Genomic DNA, 24,636 nt, shown 5'->3' with positions numbered 1-24,636 from the left:
TTCTGACTAAGCTCATGAGAGAACTGCTTTGAACTGAACTCTCAACTGGATTGACCTGAGCTCAACTGATCTGGTTTGAACTGAACTGAACTGCCTAACTTAGGTCTGACCTAAGCTATTTATACACACTGACACTGCTCCATCTTGTGGAGAAACAAGTGTAGTGCACCCTGACTAGGCCTGTGTAAAGGATTTTTGCATATACAATGACATTGTGACATGGGAGAAACATGTTTGCGGTGCCCACGGTGACGTAGTGGGACACTGCAATTTTTGGGTGTGATATACCCCTACTCTACCGAGTAGACAGGTAAAAAAAATTCACAAATTTGTCTGTTACATTCTTGGGTGACCATTTTTGCCGTGATTAAACCCCTGCTCTGCGAAGGTGACAGGGAATTATATTTCAAAAATTATTTTTTAATTGACTCGCGCTCTTTTCATTCAATGCTTAAACTTTAACAACTTGTCCCACATTTGCGCTTCAATAATTGGTCCCACTTTTCCGATCGATCACATTTCATTTCAAACAATTAACCTCCCTTGGATGTGGTATCCTTTTCTCACGCTTTCTCTGGAGGTGTTGGCTTGCCCTGTCTGAATGTTTGTTTAGCATGGCTAAAGGGTTATATTTTATAATTTTTTTGGGGTGTATCCTAATTTAAAAATAAAAAAAATTAAACCAAAAACCAGTGTAGGTTACCTCCTCCACCGCCGCTTCCACCTACACCGCCACATCCACTGCCTCCTCAACCAGCTACTCCATATGGACCTTGTCCTCCTAGATCAAGGTTATAATTTTATATTTTTATGTATTTTATGTTATTTTAAGTCATTTCCTTATCCACATTTGTTTGCAGAACACTTGCCATGCTCTTAACCACAGTTTGCTGGCATTTGCAGCCCTCTAACCCTTTCCATGACATTTTTAGAGCCATTTTAGTGCTCAAAAGTTCAGGTCCCCATTGACTTCAATGGGGTTCGGGGTCAAGTTCGGGTCCCGAACTCAAACTTTTTTGGAAGTTCGGCCGAACCCGTCAAACCCGAACATCCAGGTGTCTGCTCAACTCTACTTATTACAATGCAAAATGTGATAACAAGAAAACAAGAGTGAGGATAGTATACAGACCATTCATTTTCATGCTAAGTATTACAATTCAAGTTCAGTACATTGTATAACCTAAATGGTTGAACATAGTGTTATCAACATAAAAATTGAGCGTAGTCTATCTAAGGCCTCTTTCACACTTGCGTTGTCCGGATCCGGCGTGCACTCCACTTGCCGGAATTACACGCAAGTGTACTGAAAGCATTTGAAGACGGAACCGTCTTCAAAATGCTTTCAGTGTTACTATGGCACCCAGGACGCTATTAAAGTCCTGGTTGCCATAGTAGGAGCGGGGAGCGGGGGAGCGGTATACTTACAGTCCATGCGGCTCCCGGGGCGCTCCAGAATGACGTCAGAGCGCCCCATGCGCATGGATGACGTGTCCAATGCGATCACATGATCCATGCGCTTGGGGCGCCCTGACGTCACTCTGAAGCGCCCCGGGAGCCGCACGGACGGTAAGTTCCCTGCTCCTCCGCTCCCCACTATACTTTACCATGGCTGCCAGGACTTTAGCGTCCCGGCAGCCATGGTAACCATTTAGAAAAAGCTAAATGTCGGCTCCGGCAATGCGCCGAAACGACGTTTAGCTTAAGGCCGGATCCGGATCAATGCCTTTCAATGGGCATTAATTCCGGATCCGGCCTTGCGGCAAGTGTTCCGGATTTTTGGCCGGAGCAAAAAGCGCAGCATGCTGCGGTATTTTCTCCGGCCAAAAAACGTTCCGTTCCGGAACTGAAGACATCCTGATGCATCCTGAACGGATTTCACTCCATTCAGAATGCATTGGGATAATCCTGATCAGGATTCTTCCGGCATAGAGCCCCGACGACGGAACTCTATGCCAGAAGACAAGAACGCAGGTGTGAAAGAGCCCTAAGTTGTTCAATGATATAGGACCGAAGTCTTTATTAACAGTTCAATAAACAATTTGAGAAATAAAAAAGGTTATGTCATAAATCTAACAATAAAATTATTTAGAACTTGAACGCTAGCTGATACTAGCTATGTGTATTCCACTTGTGTAGTGTGGGTAACAGTGTATGGTTAACCTCGACCAAGTGTGGTGGAATAATATTATCACAGTGTTTTATGTATAGCATACTGTATTTAATTAACATGAACTGGGAAGGGTAAAGTAAGAAAAGAGGGAAAGGGGAAAAAGATCAGATCTTTAACCAAGAGCTGGTTTTCGGACATATCTTAGTAATTTACAGAAACTCTGTGATGGCATAATTTTTTATATAGTTAATCCAGGGGTCCCAGGTTTTATGATATTGAGAGGTTTTATTGTTCCTCACCAGTCTCAATTGTTCGTAGTTATGAAGCGTGTGTATTTCTTTAAGCCAGTCAGAGATGGAAGGAGGTCTTTTATCCTTCCACAGTTTGGGGATTTATAATTTGGCCGTGTTCAATATGTGTAAGGTTAATGGATGTTTAATTTTGGAAGATTGAACATCGAATATACTGAATAGAAGAAGTTTAGGAGATACCTCTGCTTTCGTGCCAAAAATTCCATTAATTATGGAGTTTATATCTTTCCAAAAGTTCCTCATCAGTTTGCAATGTATCCAAATGTGTGAAATCGTACCCTGTTCTTCTTCGCATCTCCAACAAAGTGGGGATACCTCAGGGAAAATGCGATTAAGTAGGACAGGAGTTCTGTACCACCTGGACAATATTTTTAAGTGGGATTCTTGTATTCTAGAATTGATTGATTTTGACCTGGCATTGGATACAATGTCTTTTATTTCAGTGTTATTGAATTTGCTTCCTAATTCTGATTCCCATTTTCTTTTCTGTACAATGAATGCAAAATTTTTGGGGCATATAACTGGCCACCAGTAAAATTGTTATACGGTGACCGCCTAATGTACCTTCAGCCACATAATCACTTGTTCTTTTCTGTACGGTGAATGCCTAATGTTTGGGGCCTGTACTCCACTGGCCTGCAGTAAAATTGATATCCAATGACCATCTAATATACCTCCAGCCACATAATCACTTGATGTTTTCTGTCCGGTGAATGCCTAATGTTTGGGGCCTGTACTCCACTGGCCTGCAGTAAAATTGATATCCAATGACCGTGTAATATACCTCCAGCCACATAATCACTTCATCTTTTCTGTATGGTGAATGCCTAATGTTATTCAGTGACCGCATAATGTACCTCGAGCCACATAATCACAAATTCTTTTATGTCAGGTGAATGCCAAATTTTTAGGGCCCGTACTCTCATGGCCTAAAATAAAAAAAATTCTAGGCTCCAGCAGGGCACATTTTTGAGAATTTCCCTTTAAGGCGCATAAAAATGGCCCATGATTAAAATACATATTTTTTGTGCAAATTTTTGGCATTGATCCCCTCTAGTATGTCACTGTCCATGTTGTGGTACTATTTGTGCACTTCTAGTAAGTATTTGGTGGCTTCAAATAGGACCTTAACCACTTCCCATCTGGGCCCTTTGCCCCCTTCCTGACCAGGCCAAATTTTGCAAAACTGACATATCTCACTTTATGTGGTAATAACTTTGGAACGCCTTTATTTATCCAAGTCATTCAGAGATTGTTTTCTCGTGACACATTGTACTTCATGATAGTCATAAATTTGAGTCAAAATATTTCACCTTTATTTATGAAAAAATCCCAAATTTACCCAAAAATTTGAAAAATTCGCAATTTTCTAAATTTTAATTTCTCTGCTTTTAAAACAGAAAGTGATACCTCATAAAATATTTATTATTTAACATTCCCCATATGTCTACTTTATGTTGGCATCATTTTGGAAATGTCATTTTATTTTTTTAGGACGTTAGAAGGCTTAGAAGTTTAGAAGCAATTCTTCAAATTTTTAAGAAAATTGCCAAAACCCACTTTATAAGGACCAGTTCAGGTCTGAAGTCACTTTGTGGGGCCTACATAGTGGATACCCCCATAAATGACCCCATTGTAGAAACTACACCCCTCAAGGTATTCAAAACCGATTTTACAAACTTTGTTTACCCTTTGGGCGTTCCACAAGAATTAAAGGAAAATGGAGATCAAATTTTTAAATTTCACTTTTTTGGCAGATTTTCCATTTTAATCAATTTTTTTCTCTAACACATCGATGGTTAACAGCCAAATAAAACTCAATATTTATTACCCAGATTCTGCGGTTTACAGAAACACCCCACATGTGGTCGTAAACTGCTGTATGGGCACACGGCAGGGCGCAGAAGGAAAGGAACTCCACATGGTTTTTAGATGCCATGTCCCATTTGAAGCCCCCTGATGCACCCTTACAGTAGAAACTCCCAAGAAGTGACCCCATTTTGGAAACTAGGGGATAAGGTGCCAGTTTTATTAGTACTATTTTTGGGTACATATGATTTTTTGATCATTCCTTATAACACTTTATGGGGCAAGGTGACCAAAAAATTGGTTGTTTTAGCACAGTTTCTATTTATTTATTTTTACAGCGTTCACCTGAGGGGTTCAGTCAAGTGACATTTTTATAGAGCAGATTGTTACGGACGTGGCGATACCTAATATGTATACTTTTTCTCATTTATTAAAGTTTTACACAATAATAGCATTTTTGAAACCAAAAAATTATGTTTTAATGTGTCCATGTTCTGAGAGCTATAATTTTTTTATTTTTTGATAGATTTTCTTATGTAGGGGCTCATTTTTTGCGGGATGAGGTGACGGTTTTATTGGTACCATTTTGTGGGACATACGCGTTTTTGATCACTTGGTGTTGCACCTTTTGTGATGCAAGGTGACAAAAATTGCTTGTTTTGACACAGTTTTTTTTTTTTTTTTTTTTTTTTACGGTGTTCACCCGAGGGGTTAGGTCATGTGATATTTTTATAGAGCTGGTTTTTACGGACGTGGCAATACCTAATATGTATACTTTTTTTTATTTGTTTCACTTTAACACAATAATAGCATTTTTGAAACCAAAAAAATGATGTTTTAGTGTCTCCATGTTCTAAGAGCTATAGTTTTTTTTATTTTTTGAGAGATTTTCTTATGTAGGGGCTCATTTTTTGCGGGATGAGGTGACGGTTTTATTGGTACCATTTTGTGGGACATACGCGTTCTTGATCACTTGGTGTTGCACCTTTTGTGATGCAAGGTGACAAAAATTGCTTGTTTTGACACAGTTTTTTTTATTTATTTTTTACGGTGTTCACCCGAGGGGTTAGGTCATGTGATATGTTTAGAGAGCTGGTTTTTACGGACGCGGAAATACTAAATATGTCTATTTTATTTTATTTTTTCTATTTTTAATTTTTTTTTTTATTCCTTACTTGGGATTTTTTTTTTTTTTACATGTGAAACTTTTTTTTATTTTATTTTTTCAATCCTTTATTTTATTTTTATTTTATTTTACACTTTTCGTCCCCCATAAGGTCATACAAGACCTCTGGGGGACATTTACTTCACTTTTTTTTTTTTTTTACACTGTTGATTTCTCCTGTAACTGGGGCTGACATAGTAGCCCCAGTTACAGGACAAATGCACCCCTATAGAGGCTGTACAGCAGCAATCCTGCGCTGTACAGCCTCACAGCAGGGCTGATCGAGGTCTCTGAGAGACCTCACACAGCTCCTGCACTCTCCGGTCACGGCGGTCACATGACCGCCGGGCCGGAACAGGAAGCGCACAGCGCTTCCTGCTCTGCAGACACAGCGCTCGGTGAGCGCTGTGTCTGCAGCGATTGTGAAGGCAGGGACACCTGGGAACTGTCCCTGCCTTGTCTTAGGGTTGCCCTGCTGTCACTGACAGCGGGCAACCCGATCAGCAGCTGCACGATTAGCGTGCAGCTGCTATTTCTGACAGGACGTTTTAAAACGTGCTGTCAGAAATAGACGTCCACCCATAGGACGTTTATATCCTATGGGCGGACGTGAGACGGTTAAGGTTTTTCAGGTTCGCCTGCCAATAAAGTGAATGGGGCACGATGCGATCTTGTGGTTTGAAAACATTTGATCGTGTTCGCGCGATTGCATTCGCGAATCGTCCCGGCCGATGTTTGTCTATCACTAATCCTATGTAGTCAGTTGGCCACTGCCTATTTGCGCCATCGTCTATCCTCTTGCACGTCTGACCGGGGGGCCCTCTGTGCTCACCTTCCACTGCCATGGCTGCTGCGGAGGGGAGAGATGGGGTGGCAGGAGCAGTACCAGCTCCATCAGCAGCAGCCTGAGTCTAGAGTCACTGATGAGCAGCTTTCTTCACCCTCCTACTACTCATCAGCAGCTAGAACCTGAACCAGCAGGTAGTGGCATACTTGGAGTGCACCCTGACAGCCATCATTGAAGATCCGCTGGACTACTGGGCAGCCAAAATGTGGCTGCAACTGGCCGAGTTTGCCCTGGAAAAGCTGTCTTTCCCGGCCAGTAGTGTGGCATTAGAGGGGGGTGTTTAGTGCGGCGGGGGCCATAGTCACCCCAAGAAGAACTCGCCTGTCCACCCATAATGTGGAGAGACTAGGGGGAGAGGAGACATCCTCTGCGCCTGGAAGAAAGAAGGTTTGTACACAAACATAGAAGAGGATTCTTTATGGTAAGAGCAGTGAGACAATGGAACTCTCTACCTGAGGAGGTGGTGATGGTGAGTTCACTAAAGGAGTTCAAGAGGGGCCTGGATGTATTTCTGGAGTGTAATAATATTACAGGCTATAGCCACTAGAGAGGGGTCGTTGATCCAGGGAGTTATTCTGAATGCCTGATTGGAGTCCGGAAGGAATCACATGATCCATGCGCTTGGGGCGCCCTGACGTCACTCTGAAGCGCCCCGGGAGCCGCACGGACGGTAAGTTCCCTGCTCCTCCGCTCCCCACTATACTTTACCATGGCTGCCAGGACTTTAGCGTCCCGGCAGCCATGGTAACCATTTAGAAAAAGCTAAATGTCGGCTCCGGCAATGCGCCGAAACGACGTTTAGCTTAAGGCCGGATCCGGATCAATGCCTTTCAATGGGCATTAATTCCGGATCCGGCCTTGCGGCAAGTGTTCCGGATTTTTGGCCGGAGCAAAAAGCGCAGCATGCTGCGGTATTTTCTCCGGCCAAAAAACGTTCCGTTCCGGAACTGAAGACATCCTGATGCATCCTGAACGGATTTCACTCCATTCAGAATGCATTGGGATAATCCTGATCAGGATTCTTCCGGCATAGAGCCCCGACGACGGAACTCTATGCCAGAAGACAAGAACGCAGGTGTGAAAGAGCCCTAAGTTGTTCAATGATATAGGACCGAAGTCTTTATTAACAGTTCAATAAACAATTTGAGAAATAAAAAAGGTTATGTCATAAATCTAACAATAAAATTATTTAGAACTTGAACGCTAGCTGATACTAGCTATGTGTATTCCACTTGTGTAGTGTGGGTAACAGTGTATGGTTAACCTCGACCAAGTGTGGTGGAATAATATTATCACAGTGTTTTATGTATAGCATACTGTATTTAATTAACATGAACTGGGAAGGGTAAAGTAAGAAAAGAGGGAAAGGGGAAAAAGATCAGATCTTTAACCAAGAGCTGGTTTTCGGACATATCTTAGTAATTTACAGAAACTCTGTGATGGCATAATTTTTTATATAGTTAATCCAGGGGTCCCAGGTTTTATGATATTGAGAGGTTTTATTGTTCCTCACCAGTCTCAATTGTTCGTAGTTATGAAGCGTGTGTATTTCTTTAAGCCAGTCAGAGATGGAAGGAGGTCTTTTATCCTTCCACAGTTTGGGGATTTATAATTTGGCCGTGTTCAATATGTGTAAGGTTAATGGATGTTTAATTTTGGAAGATTGAACATCGAATATACTGAATAGAAGAAGTTTAGGAGATACCTCTGCTTTCGTGCCAAAAATTCCATTAATTATGGAGTTTATATCTTTCCAAAAGTTCCTCATCAGTTTGCAATGTATCCAAATGTGTGAAATCGTACCCTGTTCTTCTTCGCATCTCCAACAAAGTGGGGATACCTCAGGGAAAATGCGATTAAGTAGGACAGGAGTTCTGTACCACCTGGACAATATTTTTAAGTGGGATTCTTGTATTCTAGAATTGATTGATTTTGACCTGGCATTGGATACAATGTCTTTTATTTCAGTGTTATTGAATTTGCTTCCTAATTCTGATTCCCATTTTCTTTTCTGTACAATGAATGCAAAATTTTTGGGGCATATAACTGGCCACCAGTAAAATTGTTATACGGTGACCGCCTAATGTACCTTCAGCCACATAATCACTTGTTCTTTTCTGTACGGTGAATGCCTAATGTTTGGGGCCTGTACTCCACTGGCCTGCAGTAAAATTGATATCCAATGACCATCTAATATACCTCCAGCCACATAATCACTTGATGTTTTCTGTCCGGTGAATGCCTAATGTTTGGGGCCTGTACTCCACTGGCCTGCAGTAAAATTGATATCCAATGACCGTGTAATATACCTCCAGCCACATAATCACTTCATCTTTTCTGTATGGTGAATGCCTAATGTTATTCAGTGACCGCATAATGTACCTCGAGCCACATAATCACAAATTCTTTTATGTCAGGTGAATGCCAAATTTTTAGGGCCCGTACTCTCATGGCCTAAAATAAAAAAAATTCTAGGCTCCAGCAGGGCACATTTTTGAGAATTTCCCTTTAAGGCGCATAAAAATGGCCCATGATTAAAATACATATTTTTTGTGCAAATTTTTGGCATTGATCCCCTCTAGTATGTCACTGTCCATGTTGTGGTACTATTTGTGCACTTCTAGTAAGTATTTGGTGGCTTCAAATAGGACCTTAACCACTTCCCATCTGGGCCCTTTGCCCCCTTCCTGACCAGGCCAAATTTTGCAAAACTGACATATCTCACTTTATGTGGTAATAACTTTGGAACGCCTTTATTTATCCAAGTCATTCAGAGATTGTTTTCTCGTGACACATTGTACTTCATGATAGTCATAAATTTGAGTCAAAATATTTCACCTTTATTTATGAAAAAATCCCAAATTTACCCAAAAATTTGAAAAATTCGCAATTTTCTAAATTTTAATTTCTCTGCTTTTAAAACAGAAAGTGATACCTCATAAAATATTTATTATTTAACATTCCCCATATGTCTACTTTATGTTGGCATCATTTTGGAAATGTCATTTTATTTTTTTAGGACGTTAGAAGGCTTAGAAGTTTAGAAGCAATTCTTCAAATTTTTAAGAAAATTGCCAAAACCCACTTTATAAGGACCAGTTCAGGTCTGAAGTCACTTTGTGGGGCCTACATAGTGGATACCCCCATAAATGACCCCATTGTAGAAACTACACCCCTCAAGGTATTCAAAACCGATTTTACAAACTTTGTTTACCCTTTGGGCGTTCCACAAGAATTAAAGGAAAATGGAGATCAAATTTTTAAATTTCACTTTTTTGGCAGATTTTCCATTTTAATCAATTTTTTTCTCTAACACATCGATGGTTAACAGCCAAATAAAACTCAATATTTATTACCCAGATTCTGCGGTTTACAGAAACACCCCACATGTGGTCGTAAACTGCTGTATGGGCACACGGCAGGGCGCAGAAGGAAAGGAACTCCACATGGTTTTTAGATGCCATGTCCCATTTGAAGCCCCCTGATGCACCCTTACAGTAGAAACTCCCAAGAAGTGACCCCATTTTGGAAACTAGGGGATAAGGTGCCAGTTTTATTAGTACTATTTTTGGGTACATATGATTTTTTGATCATTCCTTATAACACTTTATGGGGCAAGGTGACCAAAAAATTGGTTGTTTTAGCACAGTTTCTATTTATTTATTTTTACAGCGTTCACCTGAGGGGTTCAGTCAAGTGACATTTTTATAGAGCAGATTGTTACGGACGTGGCGATACCTAATATGTATACTTTTTCTCATTTATTAAAGTTTTACACAATAATAGCATTTTTGAAACCAAAAAATTATGTTTTAATGTGTCCATGTTCTGAGAGCTATAATTTTTTTATTTTTTGATAGATTTTCTTATGTAGGGGCTCATTTTTTGCGGGATGAGGTGACGGTTTTATTGGTACCATTTTGTGGGACATACGCGTTTTTGATCACTTGGTGTTGCACCTTTTGTGATGCAAGGTGACAAAAATTGCTTGTTTTGACACAGTTTTTTTTTTTTTTTTTTTTTTTACGGTGTTCACCCGAGGGGTTAGGTCATGTGATATTTTTATAGAGCTGGTTTTTACGGACGTGGCAATACCTAATATGTATACTTTTTTTTATTTGTTTCACTTTAACACAATAATAGCATTTTTGAAACCAAAAAAATGATGTTTTAGTGTCTCCATGTTCTAAGAGCTATAGTTTTTTTTATTTTTTGAGAGATTTTCTTATGTAGGGGCTCATTTTTTGCGGGATGAGGTGACGGTTTTATTGGTACCATTTTGTGGGACATACGCGTTCTTGATCACTTGGTGTTGCACCTTTTGTGATGCAAGGTGACAAAAATTGCTTGTTTTGACACAGTTTTTTTTATTTATTTTTTACGGTGTTCACCCGAGGGGTTAGGTCATGTGATATGTTTAGAGAGCTGGTTTTTACGGACGCGGAAATACTAAATATGTCTATTTTATTTTATTTTTTCTATTTTTAATTTTTTTTTTTATTCCTTACTTGGGATTTTTTTTTTTTTTACATGTGAAACTTTTTTTTATTTTATTTTTTCAATCCTTTATTTTATTTTTATTTTATTTTACACTTTTCGTCCCCCATAAGGTCATACAAGACCTCTGGGGGACATTTACTTCACTTTTTTTTTTTTTTTACACTGTTGATTTCTCCTGTAACTGGGGCTGACATAGTAGCCCCAGTTACAGGACAAATGCACCCCTATAGAGGCTGTACAGCAGCAATCCTGCGCTGTACAGCCTCACAGCAGGGCTGATCGAGGTCTCTGAGAGACCTCACACAGCTCCTGCACTCTCCGGTCACGGCGGTCACATGACCGCCGGGCCGGAACAGGAAGCGCACAGCGCTTCCTGCTCTGCAGACACAGCGCTCGGTGAGCGCTGTGTCTGCAGCGATTGTGAAGGCAGGGACACCTGGGAACTGTCCCTGCCTTGTCTTAGGGTTGCCCTGCTGTCACTGACAGCGGGCAACCCGATCAGCAGCTGCACGATTAGCGTGCAGCTGCTATTTCTGACAGGACGTTTTAAAACGTGCTGTCAGAAATAGACGTCCACCCATAGGACGTTTATATCCTATGGGCGGACGTGAGACGGTTAAGGTTTTTCAGGTTCGCCTGCCAATAAAGTGAATGGGGCACGATGCGATCTTGTGGTTTGAAAACATTTGATCGTGTTCGCGCGATTGCATTCGCGAATCGTCCCGGCCGATGTTTGTCTATCACTAATCCTATGTAGTCAGTTGGCCACTGCCTATTTGCGCCATCGTCTATCCTCTTGCACGTCTGACCGGGGGGCCCTCTGTGCTCACCTTCCACTGCCATGGCTGCTGCGGAGGGGAGAGATGGGGTGGCAGGAGCAGTACCAGCTCCATCAGCAGCAGCCTGAGTCTAGAGTCACTGATGAGCAGCTTTCTTCACCCTCCTACTACTCATCAGCAGCTAGAACCTGAACCAGCAGGTAGTGGCATACTTGGAGTGCACCCTGACAGCCATCATTGAAGATCCGCTGGACTACTGGGCAGCCAAAATGTGGCTGCAACTGGCCGAGTTTGCCCTGGAAAAGCTGTCTTTCCCGGCCAGTAGTGTGGCATTAGAGGGGGGTGTTTAGTGCGGCGGGGGCCATAGTCACCCCAAGAAGAACTCGCCTGTCCACCCATAATGTGGAGAGACTAGGGGGAGAGGAGACATCCTCTGCGCCTGGAAGAAAGAAGGTTTGTACACAAACATAGAAGAGGATTCTTTATGGTAAGAGCAGTGAGACAATGGAACTCTCTACCTGAGGAGGTGGTGATGGTGAGTTCACTAAAGGAGTTCAAGAGGGGCCTGGATGTATTTCTGGAGTGTAATAATATTACAGGCTATAGCCACTAGAGAGGGGTCGTTGATCCAGGGAGTTATTCTGAATGCCTGATTGGAGTCCGGAAGGAATTTTTTCCCCCTTAAGTGGGGACAATTGGCTTCTACCTCACATTTTTTTTTTTTGCCTTCCTCTGGATCAACTTGCAGGATAACAAGCCAAACTGGATGGACAAATGTCTTTTTTCGGCCTTATAAACTATGTTACTATGTTACCGACCTTTGTCAATATGAATCAGGCGTGGAGCAGCCAGGATTTCCACTCACCAATTCCTGATGCATCAGACTAGATCATCCATGGTGCCACACCAACACTTTGACAAAAGAGACTGGTTTCTTCTGGCTACCTGCCTCAGCTACTATTCTGATTCTGCCACACTCCTGATGCCACACTTCTGATGCCAAGTGCTCCTTCTTTCACCCACCATCCTCAGAGGGTAACTGGTATTGCCACCCACCTCCAAACTATGTCTGTTTTCCACTCTGTGGCCTCCTGATGCTACCGTCACCTCCAAACTATGTCACCTTGCCACTTTGTAGTAGCCTCATGCTGCTGCCACCTCCACACTATGTCACCTTGCCACACTGTTGTAAAGGGGGACGTCTCTAACCTCCGCTCAAACCACAAGTGGGGTGGTGGGAGAGAAAAAGAAAGGGCACACAATAGGATAGTACGTTCGAGTAAATTGAGTTATTAGAAAGAAAGAGTGAGGCTCACCTTATTGAGTTGTGCTAATAATAGGCATAACTCTATTGTAGATATGAATGAAATAAAATCCAATTCCACAAGGCTGCAGTCGCAGGAAATATTTCTCCTGGAAAGGAAGTCCAATCCTCCAGAGAGTGCTTGTCAAGAAGAAGAGTGCTGCAATAGTGCAAATCCACTGATGGAAACGGACATGAAACTTCGATCTGGGCATTTCTTTTTTTATTTAAAGAAGGTGCATAGCCATGTAAACAATGTGTTTCGGGGATTAATAGTTCCCCTTCATCCGGTTGATGAAGGGGAACTATTAATCCCCGAAACACGTTCTTTACATGGCTGTGCGCCTTCTTTGAATAAAAAAAGAAATACCCAGATCAAAGTTTCATGTCCGTTTCCATCAGTGGATTTGCACCATTGCAGCACTCTTCTTCTTGACCTTGCCACTCTGTGGCCTCCTGATGCTGTTGCCACCTCCACACTATGGCACCTTGCCACTCTGTGGCCTTCTGATGCTGCCGCCACCTCCAAACTATGTCACCTTGCCACTCTGTGGTCTCCTCATGCTGCTGCCACCTCCACACTATGTCGCCTTGCCACTTTGTGGCTTTCTGATGCTGCTTCCACCTCCACACTATGCCACTCTGTCACTCTGTGGTCTCCTAATGCTACTGCCACCTCCACACAATGTCACTTTGCCACTATTTGGCCTCCTGATGCTGCGGCCAACTACACACTATGGCACCTTGCCACTCTGTGGCCTCCGGATGCTGCTGCCACCTCCAAACTATGTCACCTTGCCACTCTGCTGCTGCCACCTCCACATATTTCACCTTACCACTCTGTGGCCTCCTAAAGCTGCCGTCACCTCCAAACTATGTCATAGGGCCACTCTGTGGACTTCTCATACTGTTCCCACCCTCCCAACTTCGTGACTGGGCCACTATTTATCCTTTTTGGCTTGGCTGACATCCTCATTTATTTGACCCTTCTTCCGATCGGTTAGAAGGAAGAAATAATGTGACGCAGAATGGATCCTGTCTGTGTAGCAGCTGTGAGGCCTGTATGGTCCCATCAGAATTGGCTTGCGATTTGGTAGCCAAAAGCAGGAGTGGGTACAAAACACAGAAGACATGCAAATATTCAGTTCACGTGTCATCTCTGTTTTGGATCTGCTCCAGTTTTTTTTGGCATTAGCAATACTGATTGATTACTGACCAAATTATAACCGAGTGAAGGCCGATGCTTCACAGACAGGATCCATTTATTTGTGGGTTATTTTTCTGATGGTTTAGAGGAAGGGCAAAATAATCAGAGACGTCAACACAAACATACTGCTGTATGTGGTCAGCATCACCACAATATTAACATATCTTCCTAAAGCTCTCTCTTTCTTGAGAAGACATAATAACATCCATCTAGATAGATTCATCAGTGGAGGTAGATACTTTGGAAATGTTATATGGTAAATGTGAACTAGTTATAGGCATGGGTGTTCTTTTTGCCATTCCCTAAATCATTTGTCCAACTGCACAGATAATTCTATAGTGTTATCAAGACAGTTAGGGGAAGGGTAACTCACTAATAGGTCCTTGAGCGTGTAAAGAAACTCCATATAAAGGTGACACACCATTTATGAAAGTCCACACAATAGTCCTTGACAGGTCTGCATGTCTGCTGGAGTGAGACCAAACAACAATTCTGTCAGGTTTTTTTCTGCTCTTGGTTTACTTTATGACAAACTCATCTACAGATGATGGCTCGGGAGAGTCATGGGAAAGATAGAAAACACATTCCTGGGGATCCTTTTGCAGGAGAGAAATAATGACCCACACTTTCTGTAGCTCTGACCCCGAAGAATTAGGTCTGAGACAAAACTCTCCCTGAAAAACAGAAACTGCTTCCTATCACCCTCTAAAGTGATCAGGCAACTTAACTTGGTGTTTTAGGAGCTGTGGGGGAACAGCCACTAGGGATGGAGACTGAGTAGTCTCCTCATGTTTGATCCTTTTTTGCAAGGTCCTGCAAACAATGCAGAGAGGTTTGGTAAGGCCTGTGATTCTCTTACGTCAGGTCGGGAACAGTGCAGAACTGACTTCCACCCATACCACTGTAGCTACCTACTTAGAAGATCTGCCCTAAATGGCAACCTGTAACTGGGCAATGGTCCCTGCCCTGACTAAGTGTGCAGAACCTACTTAGGGGACACTAGAGGGTAAGTCAGACTGTGAAAACCAGAAAATACTATCGGAACCGAGGAAGAAACAAGGGCAGAGTGATATACCAAGCAGGGCCAAAACCAGAAGGTAACATCAGAACCAAAATCAGCAGTCAGACGCAAAGTCACTAACAGGCAGAAGGTCAGAAGTCAAGGAATCCACAAAAAACATAAACTAAGCATGTGAGACAAGAAGACCAAATCACAGGGGACAGTGGCCAGCAGTTTCCTGCTTAACCCCTTAAGGACACAGCCTTTTTACACCTTAGGACCAGGCCATTTTTTGCAAATCTGACCAGAGTCCCTTTAAGTGCTGATAACTTTAAAACGCTTTGACTTATCCAGGCCGTTCTGAGATTGTTTTTTCGTCACATATTGTACTTCATGACACTGGTAAAATGAAGTCAAAAAAATATTTTTTTTTGCATCAAAAAATACCTAATTTAACAAAAATGTGGAAAAATTAGCAAATTTCAAAGTTTCAGTTTCTCTACTTCTGTAATACATAGTAATACCCCCAAAAATTGTGATGACTTTACATTCCCCATATGTCTACTTCATGTTTGAATTGTTTTGGGAATGATATTTTATTTTTTGGGGATGTTATGAGGCTTAGAAGTTTAGAAGCAAATCTTGAAATTTTTCAGAAATTTACAAAAACTCAATTTTTAGGGACCAGTTCAGGTCTCAAGTCACTTTGCGAGGCTTACATAATAGAAACCACCCAAAAAAGACCCCATCTAAGAAACTACACCCCTCAAGGTATTCAAAACTGATTTTGCATACGTTGTTAACCCTTTAGGTGTTGCACAAGAGTTATTGGCAAATGGGGAGGAAATTTGAGAATTTCATTTTTTTGTCTAATTTTTCATTTTAACCCATTTTTTCCACTAACAAAGCAAGGGTTAACAGCCAAACAAGACTGTATCTTTATTGCCCTGACTCTGCCGTTTACAGAAACACCCAATATGTGGCCGTAAACTACTGTACGGCCACACAGCGGGGCGTAGAGTGAAAGGTGCGCCGTTTGGTTTTTGGAAGGCTGATTTTTATGGACTGGTTTATTTACACCATGTCTTATTTCAAGCCCCCCTGATGCACCCCTAGAGGAGAAACTCCCTAAAAGTGACCCCATCTAAGAAACTACACCCCTCAAGGTATTCAAAACTGATTTTGCATACGTCGTTAACCCTTTAGGTGTTGCACAAGAGTTATTGGCAAATGGCGATGAAATTTGAGAATTTCATTTTTTTGCCTAATTTTCCATTTTAACCCATTTTTTTCACTAACAAAGCAAGGGTTAACAGCCAAACAAGACTGTATCTTTATTGCCCTGACTCTGCTGTTTACAGAAACACCCCATATGTGGCCGTAAACTACTGTACGGCCACACAGCGGGGCGTAGAGTGAAAGGTGCGCCGTTTGGTTTTTGGAGGGCTGATTTTGCTGGACTGTTTTTTTGACACCATGTCCCATTTGAAGCCCCCCTGATGCACCCCTAGAGTAGAAACTCCATAAAAGTGACCCCATCTAAGAAACTACACCCCTAAAGGTATTCAAAACTGATTTTACAAACTTTGTTAACCCTTTAGGTGTTGCACAAGATTTAATGGAAAATAGAGATACAATTTCAAAATTTCACTTTTTTGGCAGATTTTCCATTTTAATATTTTTTTTCCAGTTACAAAGCAAGGGTTAACAGCCAAACAAAACTCATTATTTATGGCCCTAATTCTGTAGTTTACAGAAACACCCCATATGTGGTCGTAAACCGCTGTATGGGCACACGGCAGGGCGCATAAGGAAAGGAATGCCATACGGTTTTTGGAAGGCAGGTTTTGCTGGACTGTTTTTTTTTACACCATGTCCCATTTGAAGCCCCCCTGATGCACCCCTAGAGTAGAAACTCCAAAAAAGTGACCCCATTTTAGAAACTACGGGATAGGTTGGCAATTTTGTTGGTACTAGTTTAGGGTACATATGATTTTTGGTTGCTCTATATTACACTTTTTGTGCGGCAAGGTAACAAGAAATAGCTTTTTTGGCACCGTTTTTTTTTTTTGTTATTTACAACATTCATCTGACAGGTTAGATCATGTGGTAATTTTATAGAGCAGGTTGTCACGGACTCGGCGATACCTAATATGTATACAATTTTTTTTATTTATGTAAGTTTTACACAATGATTTCATTTTTAAAACAAAAAAAATGTTTTAGTGTCTCCATAGTCTAAGAGCCATAGTTTTTTCAGTTTTTGGGCGATTATCTTAAGTAGGGTCTCATTTTTTGCGGGATGAGATGACGGTTTGATTGGCATCTATTTTGGGTGCATATGACTTTTTGATTGCTTGCTATTACACTTTTTGTGACGTAAGATGACAAAAAATTGCTTTTTTTACACCGTTTTTATTTTTATTTTTTTACGGTGGTCACCTGAGGGGTTCGGTCATGTGATATTTTTATAGAGCCGGTCGATACGGACGCGGAGATACCTAATATGTATACTTTTTTTTTTATTTATGTACGTTTTACACAATGATTTCATTTTTGAAAAAAAAAATCATGTTTTAGTGTTTCCATAGTCTAAGAGCCATAGTTTTTTCAGTTTTTGGGCGATTATCTTGGGTAGGGTATGATTTTTGCGGGATGAGATGACGGTTTGATTGTTACAATTTTTGCGTACATGCGACTTTTTTGATCACTTTTATTACCTTTTTTGGGAAGTAAGGTGGGCAAAATATAAATTTCATCATAGTTTTTTATTTTTTATTTTTATGGCGTTCACCGTTCGGGTAAAGTAACATGACCGTTTTATAGATCAGGTCGTTACGGACGCGGCGATACCAAACATGTGTAGGGAATTTTATTTTTTTCATTTTTAATCAGTGATAAATGTGTTTTTTGATTTTTACATTTTTTTTCACTTTTATTCACTTTTTTTTGACCCAGACCCACTTGGTTCTTGAAGATCCAGTGGGTCTGATGTCTGTATAATACAGTACAGTACAATATATATATTGTACTGTACTGTATTTTACACTTTGTCTGAATAGATCTATGCCTTTTAGCACAGATCTGTTTAGCACCATGGACAGCAGGATGCTTGAGAGGCGTCCTGTTGCCATGGGAACCTTCCCCGTCTGCTCAGTACTGGCCAGAACTGCGCAGACGGGGAAGGGTAAGGAGGGGATCTGTCGGGGGGCTGTCTGGGGGCTCTCTCCCTCCCCATCGGGGGGCTGCAAAGGCACAGCAGCCCCCCGATGGGAGAGGGAGGGAGCTCCCTGCGCTGTTAACCTTTTCCATACAGCGGTCCGTACGGACCGCTGTATGGAAAGGGTTAAACGGCTGACATCGCATCGCAGATGTCAGCCGTTTATACCAGGGTGCCAGCAATGTGCTGGCACCCTGGTATACCCACTAGAAGCCAACGATTATACAAGGGGAGGCGGGCGGGGGATCGCGATCCCGCCTGCCGCACCGCCCGCCTCCCGCACCGCCCACACCGCCCGCAACCCTCCCCCTGCACCTCCCGCCACCATAAAATCATTCAGGGGTGCAGGGGGGGGGGTGAATAAAACGTTATTTTAGGCATATAAAGTTTCTGATCCCCGCGGTCAGGGACCGCGGGGATCAGAAACTGCAGAAGTCGCAGCAAACCGCAGGTCTGAATTGACCTGCGGTTTGCCGCGATCGCCGACATGGGGGGGTCACGGGACCCCCCCCCGCGCATTTAGCCTAGGTGCCTGCTCAATGATTTGAGCAGGCACCGGGTTCCGATCACTGCCAGCCGCACGGCAGTGATCGAAAATACACAGGGCGTACATGTATGCCCTGTGTCCTTAAGTACCAGGGCACAAGGGCGTACCTATACGCCATATGTCCTTAAGAGGTTAAATACCCTAACGAATGTAAGCACCTGATGATGGCTTAAAGTCTGATTGACCTGGCATCTCTGCTCCTTGATAAGCTGACCAGCCACACTGTCAGCTGGGATGGTTGTCTTGGTAATGGAGTGACCAGGGTCTGAAATGATCCGGGGCCCAAGCCCCAATGAATATGGCCCAGTTCTCTAAGTCACCCCCCTTCTCCTCCATCACACACTGCATTTTTCTGTACTCACATCCTGTGCCTCCCAGGTGATGTCTCCTCCAATGTAGATCTTCTCTGTCATCATCTTCTCCATTTGGTCTGTACAACTTCTTTCTGCCGTGCCTGGTCTCTGCAGAGTGTGTCACAGACATCATAGACTCCTCACTTTTCTTTCATGATCCCCCAATCTGGAGTCCCCACAGTGTTACTATCCTGAAGAAAAATTTGTGCCCCCATAGTAATAGTGCTCCTCATAATCAGACCAATAGTTATTCCCTTCTAGAATGCCCTCATTAGTAATACTACCCCCTAAAGTGCCCCCAACTGTGATGACACTCTCCAAGAGTGTCCCCATTAGTAGAAGAGCCCTCCAGTATTAATAATGCCCTCACAGAGCCCCCAGTAGAAATAAGGCCCCCTATTGTTCCCCCAGTGGTAATAAAGCACTCTACAGACCCATCAGCAGTAATAAGACCCCCCATAGTGCTCTTAGTAGAAATAAGATGGATCTATAAGTCCCTCATATAGAGCCCCCAGTAGTAATAAGAATGCCTATAATGTCCCCTGGATTTATAATACCCCTACAGTGCACCCAGTATTTATACTGTCCCCTACTGTTCTAATGCTCGCCCTGAAGTGCCCCCATTATTATATTCCTCCCTCCAGCATACAGTCCCATGTAAATAACATCACACCATCTCTCCAGCCGCCTTCAACATACAGTCCCAAGTAAATAATATTACCCCTTCCCCAGCAGTCTCCAACATGCAATCCCATGTAAATATCACCACCTCAACATTCAGTCGCATGTAAATAACATTGCCACCTCAACACTCAGTCCCATGTAAATAACATCACTCCCTCCAACAGCCGCCATCAACATACAGTCCCATGTAAATAACATAATCCCCTCCCACAGCCATCTTCAACATACAGTCCCATGTAAATAACATCATCCACTCCCTAGCCACCTACAACAAACAGTCCCATGTAAATAACATCCCTCCCTTAAGCCCTAACATACAGTCCCAGTTAAATAATTGCAACTCCCAGCATTGCTCTGCCTCTCCCGTCACTTACCTCTCCTCATGTAGCAGACATCACCACAGCTTCTTCCCCCAGGTCTTCTCCTCTTCACTGCTGTCCTCTCCTGCACTGGTCACATGATGGTGACATCATCGCAGGTCCTTCTCAAACACTGCCTGCTTTACTGGTTACATGACCTGTGATGTCATCACAGGTCCTTAAACTCTTCTAGTGCATTAGATTCAATTGTATTGCCGTCCTGAGGACAGCAATACAGTTGTATCTAGCTGGCAGGCAGAACATTTGGGGCCTGGGACAAAATATCAGGGGCCCCAGGCCCCAAATGTTTTGACCTAGCAATGTCCCTGGGAGTGACGCCAGTGGCACTGCATTAGAGAGGCCAGACTTGCCACAGGAGTGCAGATAAGCAAGTACCTGAAATGTGTATGTACATTTCAGGTAATTGCTTATCTGCACTTCTGTGGCGAGTCTGGCCTCTCTAATGCGGTGCCACTGGCGTCACTCCCAGGTGCATTGCTAGGTCAAAACATTCAGGGAATGGGGCATATATATTATGGTAATGTGTACAGTAAAGTGCACAGTAGTGATATAGTGGTGGGGGGGTGTATCTCACCTGTTTTTTTAGTTTAGCTGGGTGAGAACTAAAATCCAAAAATGGTATGGCTTGAGCAAGGCATAGTTGCTAGAGCTGTTTTTTATTTAAAGTTGTATGGGCTAGATTTCTTTGGACTGGGAGACAGGTTGGTAGTGAGAGTTTTCCAGTCCACACCCCTAGTTCATTATAGGTTCCCTGGCCCCAGGTGAGGTCAGCTGGGCTGTAATCAATGAAGGATAAACCAATCCTCAGTGTATGAGTCTGGGGGAGAGGAAGTTACCCTACAAAAGGAGGAAGCCTGAGAGGCTTGTGTGGTGACAGCCAGGAGGGCTGTTAGACCGTGCGGCTTGGTGAACTCAGATCTCTCCCCTGGACTTATGTTTGGTGAGCTGACCTGCCAAGGGTTGGAGCCTGAGAACCTGTGGGTAAACTGGGCTTTTTTGGGTCAGGGAGAGGACCTCTGTATTAGCTAGGGCACAGACAGGCAAGTATTTATTTTGGTTTGGATTTATTTTTGTGCTGGTGCTAAACTGCCAAAATAAAGCACCATTTGGACCTTAACCCCGTTGTCAGAGGAGAAGTCTGTGATTGCGACTCCCTGTGAGAGAGCGATCCCTTACAAAATATATAATATTATATGATAACATACAGTGGGATGCGAACGTTTGGGCAACCTTGTTAATCGTCATGATTTTCCTGTATAAATCGTTGGTTGTTATGATAAAAAATGTCAGTTAAATATATCATATAGGAGACACACACAGTGATATTTGAGAAGTGAAATGAAGTTTATTGGATTTACAGAAAGTGTGCTATAATTGTTTAAACAAAATTAGGCAGGTGCATAAATTTGGGCACCACAAAAAGAAATGAAATCCATCTTTAGTAGATCCTCCTTTTGCAGAAATTACAGCCTCTAAACGCTTCCTGTAGGTTCCAATGAGAGTCTGGATTCTGGTTGAAGGTATTTTGGACCATTCCTCTTTACAAAACATCTTTAGTTCATTCAGGTTTGATGGCTTCCGAGCATGGACAGCTCTCTTTAAGTCACACCACAGATTTTCAATTATATTCAGGTCTGGGGACTGAGATGGCCATTCCAGAACGTTGTACTTGTTCCTCTGCATAAATGCCTTAGTGGATTTTGAGCAGTGTTTAGGGTCGTTGTCTTGTTGAAAGATCCAGCCTCGGCGCAGCTTTAGCTTTGTTACTGATTCCTGGACATTGGTCTCCAGAATCTGCTGATATTGAGTGGAATCCATGCGTCCCTCAACTTTGACAAGATTCCCAGTCCCTGCACTGGCCACACAGCCCCACAGCATGATGGAACCACCACCATATTTTACTGTAGGTAGCAGGTGTTTTTCTTGGAATGCTGTGTTCTTTTTCCTCCATGCATAACACCCCTTGTTATGGTCAAATAACTCAATTTTAGTTTCATCAGTCCACAGCACCTTATTCCAAAATGAAGCTGGCTTGTCCAAATGTGCTTTAGCCCACCTCAAGCGGCACTTTTTGTGCTGTGGGCGGAGAAAAGGCTTCCTCTGCATCACTCTCGCATACAGCATCTCCTTGTGTAAAGTGCGCCAAATGGTTGAACGATGCACAGTGACTCCATCTGCAGCAAGATGATGTTGTAGGTCTTTGGTGCTGGTCTGTGGGTTGACTCTGACTGTTCTCACCATTCGTCGCTTCTGTCTATCCAAGATTTTTATTGGTCTGCCACTTCGAGCCTTAACTTGAACTGAGCCTGTGGTCTTCCATTTCCTCAATATGTTCCTAACTGTGGAAACAGACAGCTGAAATCTCTGAGACAGCTTTCTGTATCCTTCCCCTAAACCATGATGGTGAACAATCTTTGTCTTCAGGTCATTTGAGAGTTGTTTTGAGACCCCCATGTTGCTACTCTTCAGAGAAAATTAAATGAGGAGGGAAACTTACAATTGACCCCCTTAAATACTCTTTCTCATAATTGGATTCACCTGTGTATGTACTGTAGGTCAGGGATCACTGAGCTTACCAAGCCAATTTGAGTTCCAATAATTAGTTCTAAAGGTTTAGGAATCAATAAAATGACAACAGTGCCCAAATTTATGCACCTGCCTAATTTTGTTTAAACAATTATAGCACACTTTCTGTAAATCCAATAAACTTCATTTCACTTCTCAAATATCACTGTGTGTGTCTCCTATATGATATATTTAACTGACATTTTTTATCGTAACAACCAACGATTTATACAGGAAAATCAAGTGAGGCCGGACGGAGCGGAACGATTCAGGGGAGGCCGACATGAGTGGTTTGGGTAGTGAGGGGGCTAGAGTAGCTTACGGGTTAACCGGGAGACGTGCAGGGGGGAAGAAGGGGCGGGGAGCGGCAGGGTTAAGAAGCGGTGAGCCGGGTTAGCGCCCGCCATTTTGTGGAGCAGAGAGCCGGCATCTGCAGCATCGCATACTGCCATGTCGGAAGCAGTGGAGGCGATGCTGCGGCGCTTGAGGGAGGCGGCGGACACCAGGGGTCCCGACTGGCTTGCACAGCAGGTGACTGCCTTGTTAGGGGGGCGGAGGGGGGTACCTCTAGCCCCACTCCATTAGCAACACGGCCGCGGCGGGTACGGCCGCCGGCGCGCCTCAGCCCTGATTTACCCCCCCCGGGTCCGGCGCCGTGTCAGGAGCCCCTCAGGGGACTCTTAACACCGGGGGCCTTCTAACATTCCCGCTCCTGCGGCTTCCCGGCGTGGGAGGAATCCATATGTCCGGCGGGACCCAGTGGAGGCAGGGGGGCCTTCTCCCCAGCCCATTGCTGCAGCATCGGGGGAGTCAGGACTAGGTTCTGCGGGATCCCCTCCTGTCCGTGGGAGGCGGCGGCCTGCTCTGCATGGGAGTAGTAGCGGCAGCAGAGGCGGCAGCGGGGCTGCGCGGTCAGCCAGGGCGGCCCGGCGCAGGCCCTCACAGGATGAGCCCCTTGCAGTGGCGTACGAGGCTGCGCCTGGCGGTGCCAGGGGCAGGCGCAGGCCTTGCCATGATCAGCAACTTTCTGAGGAGGAGAACGAGGTTGCTCTGGCTGGGTCCCCTTCCCAGGGCAGGCCTCTTGGGCGCGAAGACAGGCGCGAGGCTGCGCATGTGGCTGACAGGGATGTGCGCAGGCCTTTTTCTGAGGGCGGACAGCTTGCGGCTGGTCCTGACAGCTTTGAGGACAGAGGGCTTCCCAGAGTCATTTCCAACTCGCCCAGCAGGGATTCGGCTGGGGCGATGTCGGCGAACAGCGCCAGTGATCATCTAAGGACCGTCGCAGATCCAGGAGTCGTCCGTCAGGAATCTGGATCTTCGGCTGCCGGGTTCACAGCACCCGGGCAGCTAGGTGAGACATCATTGGGAACGTTGCTATCTTTATTTAATGGGGCGCCCAATTCGGGGGGGAGCAATAGTGCTATTATCGGTGGTTTGGGGCGCTTGCTGTGTGGCTTGGCTGGGGTTAGTCATGATAGGGGGGGAATTGGGGCCACCCCCTTACCAGCGTGGGGGTTGGGGACAGGGAATTGCAATATGCCTGCTACCACTAGCACAGGTATGGCGGAGTCAGTGTCAGTACAGACGCAGGCGGGAGGGGATGAGGATAGGCCCAGGTTAGATGATGTGGCAAAGGGGGAAGTGTATGTGTGTTTTGAGGGTCCCCTGGGAGCGCATTTGAAGACTGAGGTGCGTGAAAAGATTTGGAAGGGAGAGTATATAGAAATTTTCTCGCTGCTTCCACTGGAGCGCTTCAATCTTGATGTGGTAAAGAAGGATGGAGTTAGGAAGGAGGATGATGACAAGCGTCGTTTTCGCCTTATCCCTAGGTCATTTAGTAATTGGCTGCAGGCCTT

This window comes from Bufo bufo, chromosome 1 (genome assembly GCF_905171765.1).
Source record: "Bufo bufo chromosome 1, aBufBuf1.1, whole genome shotgun sequence".
Lineage (NCBI taxonomy): Eukaryota > Metazoa > Chordata > Amphibia > Anura > Bufonidae > Bufo > Bufo bufo.
The sequence above is the reverse complement of the archived record's forward strand: the minus strand, read 5'-3'. Positions refer to the sequence as shown.